A 9,833-nucleotide genomic window follows, 5' to 3' on the forward strand; every position below is an offset into this window, starting at 1 on the left:
AAGGGGCGGGGGGGGGGGGGGGGGGGGTATCACGGAAAAGCAATATCCTGCACAGATCTCACTGCTTACTTCACTTCCCATCAGCATGCTTGAAGGCCTCGGTGGCGTCGCAGCAGGTGTAATTTATGAGGTGTTAAGAATGCTAGACTGTAACTCAAAAATATACTGTAAACTCTAGTTCCCCCAACACCCCTCTAACCCCAAAGCGTGAAGCCCTATAACACAGGTACAGGGCCTCTTACCTCTTGAGAGTCCGCTAAAGAAAATGCATATCACATTTGGCTCTTGTTTCTTTTCTGCAACACCAATTTCAGAATTTCAAAGAGAACACAAGTATAGCTGTTCAGAAGCATATGTTATGTTTTGAGAGCTGATGTCCCCACCAGACCTTCTAACTAGTTTAACCAGCAAGTTCTTTGGTCAACCAGCTTCACCACTTGTGGGTTAGGGTTTGCCCACCTGCCAGACTAATAACACCAAACCAGCATAAACCAACATGGTAATTCATTCTGATCTTGGTGTTTTATGCAGGGAAAGTTCTGGAAACTTAACTGCTACCCATTAACTTTGCATTTGTATGCTACCCTGTGTTTCTAAATGTGTTCCTTTTTATCTACAGTGTTTTTTCTCTTTAATAAAAACAGTTCACCTGGTTTGTCTGGTAAAACACTGAACAATGGGGTGTGTAGCATGAACCAGTGGTTTCTGCTCTTAAAAAGATTCAAAAGTTCAGGGTTTAAAAGGGATAGTTCACCCAAAAATGAAAATTCTGTCATTAATTACATTAATAAAGACCTCCGTTCAATCATCGGAACACAAATTAAGATATTTTTGATGAAATCAAAGAGCTTTCTCATAGGGATGCACCGAAATGAAAATTCTTGGCAGAAGCCGAAACCAAACAATGCGCCGGAAGACCTCAATGCTTATTTTTGTTGACAACAGATTCATAAATGAGTCTCATTACGAATACGTTGTACGTATCGCATTGTCACATGCCTTGTAAAAATGCATAAAAATGTGACTGAACAACTGACGACTGTGTCAGCGTAGATTTTTCTCGCGCTTTGGACTTTGAACCCTGGTTAACAAGCAGATCTGCTGCGAGTTCGTGCAGCGCTGTCAGAATACATGCAATGCACGCGTGTATTAGAAAACATTTCGCGATTTCAATCATCATACAGTAACCAGCAACAATCACACCCCTTCCTCTTCTCATTGAAGACATGCGATGCAGTCCTAAACAGTCTCTCGCTGTCGGTGCGTGCAATGATTTTTGCGTCTTTCTCTGACAGTTTAAATGCTTCCACACTGCTGACGTGTGTGCTGCATTATAAAGAGTGGGCGCCTCTCACTCTGCGCTGGTTGCTATTTGATCGCGTCATATCATTGTTCGGTACAATTTATTCGGTCTTTTTGCTTATTTGGCGAAAATAGCTTTTTTGGCTATTTTCGGCCGAATAATTTCGGTTGCTGAACATTCGGTGCATCCCTACTTTCTCACCCTGCATAGACAGCAATGCAACAGACACATTTAAGGCCCAGAAAGGTAGTAAGGACATCATTAAAATAGTCCATGTGACATCAGTGGTTCAACCATAATGTTCTGAAGCTACGAGAATATGTAGCCGGTCCTCATCACAACTTATTCTCGATCAGAAATCTCATGGATTTCATCAAAAATATCTTAATTTGTGTTCCGCAGATGAACAAAAGTCTTATGGGGTTGGAACAACATGAGGGTGAGTAATTAACAACAGAATTTTCATTTTTCGTGAACTATCCCTTTAATGTTTGTTTTTTTCACCAAGGCTGCATTTGTTCAATCAAAAATACAGTAATATTGTGTAATATTATTACAATTTAAAACAAATGTTGTCTATTTTAAAATGTAATTTATTCCTTTGATAGCAATATGCTGATTTGGTGTTCAAGAAACATTTCTTATTAAATAATGTTGAAAACAGCTGTGCTGTATTTTTGTGGAAACTCTGACACTGATTTATTTATTTTTTCCCCAGAGTAGAAAGATCCAAAGAACAACAATTATTTGAAATAGAAATAATTGTAACATTATAAATGCATTTACTGTCGCTTTTGATCAATGTAATGCTTCCTTGCTGATCTAGTATCAATTTGTTTCAAAGAAAAATAATCATACTGACTGCAAACTTTTGAATGGTAGTGTATGAATATACACTATAATTTCATTGAACACAATAAGTAGCAGCACAATAGAAAGTAGTTTTGATGGATATCACTTAGAAAACTAGTTGAACAAAAGCCGGTATATAAACAAATTATAGTTATATTTTCCATATGAAGGGTATTTTCAGCATTAGAGTTAGCATTCGTTTATGAGGTGTTAACTGATAAAGAGTAAAGACAAATAACAAATAAATGTGCTCAAATATGTTTTTCTTCAGCATCATATAAATTGAAATATATAATAGCTACTATTTTTCCACTATTCAGCAGAGACATATCTTTGTCCATCTGGGAACATGTCTGCTCCTCCTCGCACGCTGATGACCAAACTGAAAGTGCAACACGGTAGGTTTAGAGGTGCTCTCTCCAACATCTGTGCAACAGCAAACAGCTGGTATTATCTATTCTGCTGCTTTTTTCTAAAGCCTTCGGACCAGGGTCAGGATTACACTGCAATTATGCTTCATCTACAGCAGTTGCCTGCGGGACAGTAGAGAGGAAAGAGGAAAACTGCTTTCCTTCCTGCTAAGCTTCAGTAGAAGACTAAATAGCTGCAGACTAGGTGTAGAAAACACCTCCTAATCCAAATGATAGCGTAATTATTTTTCATCTTGAGACCCCAGCGCAGGACATCTGTCATACTGGGATAGTCTGCTGGAAAAACACATCCTCTACATGAATACAAAGCTAAGTTTGCAAGCCTAGACTCAAAGGGTGTTGAATTCCATTTGGAGGTATTAGAAACTCTCTGCGCTGGGAAGGGGCACATTTTTCAGCCAGACATACAGTAGGCTGGAATTCCGAGAATGTGTGTCTCCGATTTCCTTCTTAAGAATGGCTAGACTAGATGCCATTTATACAAAGGCTTTCGGACACCAGCCCACCCCTCCCAATAAAGAGTATATTTTTCCCGAAGCTTCTGGACCATTGCATTTCACCCTATTTGGTAGCCTGGTTGAGCCAAGGAAGTCTTACGGAAGCGGTCAGCGCTATACGTTAATCAGGGACATGTGATGTGCTACATCATTTTGTGTCATTCTGAATCAGAAACACATTTTGAGTTTTGTGTGCTGAAGAAAGGATGAAAGTATCTGCTTACTAAAGGCATAATTATGCTTTGACTCCAAAGCGTTTAATTAAATGGTGGCGGTCATGAAAACTTAAGATAAGAAAAATTCTCATATATTTATTTATTTATTTACTTACTGACTTGTTTAAAAGTTTGGGGTCAGTAAAATGTTTTAATGTTTTTGAAAGAAGTCTTCTGCTCACCAAGGCTAATAATAATAATATTATGAAATATAATTACAATTTAATACATTATATTATACTATATTATATTATTCATGAAAAGCAGAGACTGAATTTATATAAATTTTATATAAATATATATATTTATTTATTTACTTATTTAACCAGGAAGGTCCCATTGAGATACAATATCTCTTCTACCAGGGAGTCCTGGTTAAGATAGGTAGCAAAGGACAAATTTACAAAGAAATACACATCACCACACAATGAACAAACATAAAACACAATTTTTTAAAAACAATACAAATCCAAGTCAGTTATTAAAACATGTACACTGTTCTATATAAACAGACTTTAAAATATTTTTAAACATAGCGAGAGATGGTACAGGTTCCATATGTAATGTACCTTAAAGCTCATTCCATATATACGGACAATAATTAGAAAAAGCAGAACGATCTATCGCTGTATGAAAAATCGGCATCTTAAGTAAGAGTTTATCTGTTGATCTGGTATTATAAATTTTTGTGCATAATAATAATAATTTGTGCAGTATGTCAACAAACTAGATATATACATTTACATTTACATTTAATCATTTAGCAGACGCTTTTATCCAAAGCGACGTAATTTACCCACTAAGCTTTTAAAATAAAAATTAACATATGTTTTTTTCTCCTTAAGAACAATGAAGTCCATTTTGTCATTTCATATAAATTACAGTGATGTGTAAGGACACTTGTACCAGTAACAAATCGTAAAGCAGCATGATAAACTACATCCAATTTTTTCAAAACATTCAGAGGTGCATGCATATAAATTATATCACCATAGTCCAATACTGATAGAAGAGTACTTTGTACTAAACGTTTTCGAGCAACAAAGGATAAACGTTTTTTTAAACAAAAATAAACGTTGGTCTCAATTTCTTTAAAAGACTATCGATATGAGAACTCTAAGTTAGCTTATCATCAAGCCAGATACCAAGATATTTGTAAGATGCGACCGTTTCAATCTGTGTACCATTTAAAGTTTGAATCATAAAATAATTAAATGATAATCTGGACCGTGTAAAAATCTTGTATTTAGTTTTTTTAGCATTCAACACTAATTTTAAGTTACCAAGAGAAGTCTGAAATAAATTAAAAGCATTCTGTAAAGAGTCCATTGCCACTTTTAAAGAGGGAGCCATAGTGTAGTAGATGATAGTATCATCTGCATAAAAGTGTACAACTCCTTTACCAAGTTCATTTATATAGATAGAAAATAAAATTGGCCCCAAAATTGATCCTTGAGGAACACCTGTCTTCACTATTAAAGGAGCAGAAACATAATTATCTATGGACACGCATAAAGCATCCATATGTGTCCATGCCCATGTTGATTAGAGTATTAAAAACGTGAAAAGTATTAATTTAAGGTACATTTAGAACACATAAAAATGTGCGATTACGTTGCGATTAATCACGAGTTAACTCATGACAATCATGCGATTAATCTCGATTAAATACTTTAATCGATTCACAGCCCTAATATAGATAAATAACTAAGGTAAATAGAATGTTTTTGATTTTTTTTTTCCAAAAACAGCAAAATCCAAAATTATCAAAAGTTGCCCATTACAACTTACATGACTCATTCTGATGGAGCATATCACATATATTCAGCTACTGTACAAGACAGAGAGGTAAGGCCACACAACCTACCAGTGTCCTGTTGTGCTGTTTTTTTCGGTTAATGATTTCCCCAGGCCTGGGTCTGCTGGAACTGTAGGACACCGTCCTGCGAGAAATCAAAAGAGGCTTGTTCAGATGCAGAGTATGGAAAACAAACAGGCAAGGCCACACAGCACAAAGCCTAACAAAGAAAAGCAACTGCCCTAGGCTTCTCCTCTTCCTCCCCACAATCTCCTTCCTTCACTGGAGCTTTTCCTTTAGTCTTGATGAAAAGCTAATCTCCCACATCCCAATACAACCCTGCAGCGAATAGGCTGTTTACAGAGAAAACACAGATAACTGTCTGCTAAGCACCGCTGCGCCCTTTTCTAAAAACACCGTGTTCTCCTTTTTAAGTGTGGGTTGGTGCATCTTCTGTTACTGTCATCTTGTTGAATTCCAGCTCTGCAACAGGTATTAACATGTACATTCCTAAAATGTCTAAAATCAATGCATCATTGCCATCAACAAATTATAAGGCAACGGTAAAGACCTGAACCTAAAAGAACTGCTCTCAAAAACAAACATTCCTACTTTTTTTTTTTTTTTTTGGACTAGCAGCACTAGGTGGCAGGTCTAAATTTCTGGGGTTAATCTTGTTATGTAATCAGATTTCAACAAGAGCTTTTTGGGGGGAGGGTGTTGATGTCATAATGTTTCAATTTAAGAGAGGATGGATGAACTCAGATGTCACAAAGACTAAAGACAAAAAAGGGAAAATCTAGGTTCAGGGAGTATGTAAATAGAAGTGGAGGCGCAGGACGTGAAGACAGGCTTCTGACATGCCAAATTTGTGCCTGATTAGCTCAGGTCAGAGATCAGATTATCTGTTTGCTCAAAGGAGTTGCTCCAAACTCCCACACTGGGAGAGCAAGTGCCACATGACTGAAACACTTAAACCTATACAATTATAACGCTGGTCCATACAGTAATACTACACTTTACTAAAAACACTTACTTTAAAAGTAGCTTTGCAGGAAGCAGAAATAAGCTACAGAAAAAAATAAATAAAGCTTCTGGCTTAGTTATAACACACAAACAGAGCAGCACTTAGTGCCAGAATATATACATACATACATAAATAAATAAATGGAAATGTGCATTTTTAGATGTCACAATGAGTTTGCCATAACAGTTCAGTTTTTTTCTGTCTTGACAATTCAGTAAATATTTAACCCATATTTATTTATTTTTATTTATTTATTTTATTTTAATATTAAAATAATATTAATGTTTATTTACTTTACTTGTAAATAATTATTTATTTAGTTATATAATATACATTTACATTATATAAATTACTTATATAACTGCATATTAATAGTATGCACATGAAATAAATAGAATTTTCAGTAAAAATAACATTTATAACAAGCACAAATTTAACAATATATTTATAAGTTACTTCATCTAGCTAACTAATAGATATGAATATGGATAATTTTGAAAGCAGAGATTTTTGTTTTGTCCAAGAACAACAAAACCTAAACCAGTCAACCACTTTTGACCACAATTTGTGTTCACTGTAAAGTGGCTCACTGTAAATTACAGTTCATCCACTGCATAGCTTATGGTTACAGCAGTGTATCTTATTTCTTAATCTTGTTTGTTTTTATATACACATCAGGTTAGATAGAATGGCCTTTGAATATTGTCTCAGACAAAGTTCACAGGAATCAAAAAACCTTTTGAGAACCATTAGTTTAGAGAATGTGTATATGCGCATATATGCATGTGGCCTTTCCAATAAATACTCAACTTCTATTCAACAACTCAATCCAGCTATTCTAATCACATCACTTCCAGATTCATTTCTTTTGCTTAACATTGTGGAAAAAGCAAGTATTTAAACAAAACAAAACAGTTATAAGGCAGGTATAGACCAAGCTGTTTATACCTGCTCTCAAAAATAAGCTGTGTCTAAACTACCTTTTACTTTTGATTCTGTGCTGGTGTGAAACACACTTCAAAGACTTTTTGGTCTTTTATTTTTGAGAGCGGGTCTGTTGTCAGCTGCACAGCAGTTACATGAATAGACGCCTTTGTGTATGAAAAAAACAAGATTTGTTTCAATGGCCAGTACCACTACTGGAACAGCAAACTGGTCTCCTGCCGACACTGTACAAATGTATGAATGAAAACACATTGCAGTGAGTACAGCTGAACGATCCATTGAAAGTATGAAATTATGACAGAGTTGTGGTACTTTGTCTATTCAGCAGTGCAGTCTAGATGCCAGATTCAGAGAAGGTTTAGCTTCCTCTGGGGAGAGCAGAGGGAAAACGGAGGGTTTTTTTCTTTAAAAGGCTTCGTCTCAAATTGCCAATAGAGTCCTTGTTTTAATTACAGCTCTGGCATGGATGCTCTCTAGATATAGATAACAGATCTTAAGCCACTGAATTGAAAGCCAACAGTATTAGCTCTCTGATCGCTGAAATAAATCCTCATGCTGTTACTTGGTCTCCATCAGGGGGGTTGGGTGTATATTTATCTGACATCCAAACTCATCCCATCCTGCCACGTCCAGGTACGAGATCTGAAACAGGCCACTGCGGCTTGTTTTTTTGCAAGCATTTTTTATGACCTTGTATTCATTTAGAGACCACGTGGAATATTTGCACTTTTAAAAATTCATGTAATGCTACAGAACTATTTAAGTGAAACACAAAAAACACCTAGAAAGTGATTAAAATTACCTTGGCACCAATTGGCAAAAATAAATACCAAAAATGGCTCAGAAATTTATTTCTGAGAAAAGTTTTGCTTGCCTTTTTTTAATGTGTTTTTGTAGTGCGACATTTTTATATATATATAGCGGGGCTAGGGTTGGCCACCCCACTCACAACTGCCGCTTCTGTCACTTTTTCTCTTGACAAGAAGTGCATTTATTCAGTCGCAGAACGACTGAAAACGGGAGACGTTTCAGACGCGCGCTCCACTTCACTTCAGAGCCAGGCACGAGTCAAGCGAGCGCGGAAACGGTACTGTGCTCGCAGCGCGTGCTCTTCAATTGCACGCACAAAGACACCGGTGCGCGCTGTAGTCTGTATCCTTTCATATCAAGGTGCTAAATAAACTACGTGCATGCAATGTCGTGGTCAGTTAAGTCATGAAGTTACCAAAAAGGTGATTAAAGCTGCCTTAAAAGGCAAAAATAAATACCAAAAATGGCTCAGAAATTTATTTCTGAGAAAAGTTTTGCTTGCCTTTTTTTAATGTGTTTTTGTAGTGCGACATTTTTATATATATATAGAAAAAAAAAGAGGAAAAAATAACTTTTATAGCTTTAAGGATTCATCTATATTTAATTTAGAATTTAGTGTTTGATAACTTCAATTTCTGCATATTTCTGCTTTAGGGCACAGGTAAATATGATATTTATTATAATGGGTTTATGTGAAGATTGTTTTAAGTTCACTTAAATTAGAAGTTATTTTTTAGACTAATAAATGTTAAAATTGATAGCTCTCAATTATACTGTAATGTTGAATGGCTATAGTCAGTGGTTAAATATTGGGGGGGGGGCAATTTTATAGAGAGATCAGTATTGGTATCATTGATACTGGCCTTCAGTCATAAAAAAAAAAGATGCCATTAAATGAATATTACAAAATATACTGTCTTTATGTTGTTTATACATTAATTTGAAGATTGAATGGGAAATTATTGCAATATAAAAGTATATTTAAAAACCGTTAATGTTAGGTAGGATTAATTGTGATTAATTTCAGAAAAATGTGCGATTAATTCGTTTTTTTTTTTTATCGATTGACAGCACTAATATGTATATTTGGTGACCCCGAATAGTCGAAGATTCGATGCTTCGATAGGAGGAGCCTGGTTCGACTACCAATCTCACAGTCGAATATTCGTGGAGTGTTATGATCATGCCATTTTGGCTATATGGGGGTGCTCAAATGTCTGATTTCACACAGAGCTACTGGTTTTCTCCCAATAAGTTAATACACAGCCTATTAAAATAATGCTGTAAATAAGAATCTGAAAAGATGCATTTGGTTGAGTTTTGCTGCAGTAACGCGCTTGTAGTACTACGGTGATTATCCCTTCAGTGCGCAGCGCAAGCAGGACAAACAACAATGCAGAATATTAATAACTATGACTGGGACCGTCATATACATAACAATTATAATGAGAACACTATTACAATAAAACGCTGAATTTTTAGAGTTTAGTTGCCGTGTTTCTGCACGTTGTTGCGTGAAGAACGCGTCCACAAAAGAAGTTAATTCGGAGTAGGGCTGCACGATTATGACAAAAATCATAATTGTCGATTATTCCCTTGAAATTGTAATTGCGATTATTAATTATGATTATCACAATTTACATTGAATGATGTTATATCATTGTTTGAAGCAACCGCATGCCATATTTTTAGATGAAAATAAACAAGCTGAAAACCCTCAAACTGAAAAACCTTTATTGCTTTTCTATAGCATTAAGCCTCAAATGGCATATATTCATTGGATTGGTTTCTTCTTTAAATAAAAAAAGGAAAAATATGCATGGTATTATAATGTCATATTAAAACTAAAATTAAAACAATGGAAAAACCCTTAAGATAACTTGTAGAAAGAAAAAAAAAGATCTTAAGCACACAGAATAACATAAGTGGACTTTGAACGATTAATTGCCGCTTTG

General features: G+C 35.5%; 1 protein-coding gene across 1 annotated transcript in view; it reads right to left on the reverse strand.

Moving 5' to 3' along the window:
* LOC107657272 (thyroid hormone receptor alpha) overlaps positions 1 to 9,833 on the reverse strand; it is a 159,765-nt gene that overhangs the window by 93,895 nt on the left and 56,037 nt on the right. The window contains exon 2 of the mRNA XM_016445306.1: positions 5,166 to 5,241. The gene's annotated coding sequence lies outside the window, so the exon portion shown is untranslated. The remainder of the gene's footprint in view (positions 1 to 5,165; positions 5,242 to 9,833) is intronic.

Source organism: Sinocyclocheilus anshuiensis, unplaced genomic scaffold, assembly GCF_001515605.1.
Source record: "Sinocyclocheilus anshuiensis isolate Anshui unplaced genomic scaffold, SAMN03320099.WGS_v1.1 scaffold159, whole genome shotgun sequence".
Taxonomy (NCBI): Eukaryota; Metazoa; Chordata; class Actinopteri; order Cypriniformes; family Cyprinidae; genus Sinocyclocheilus; species Sinocyclocheilus anshuiensis.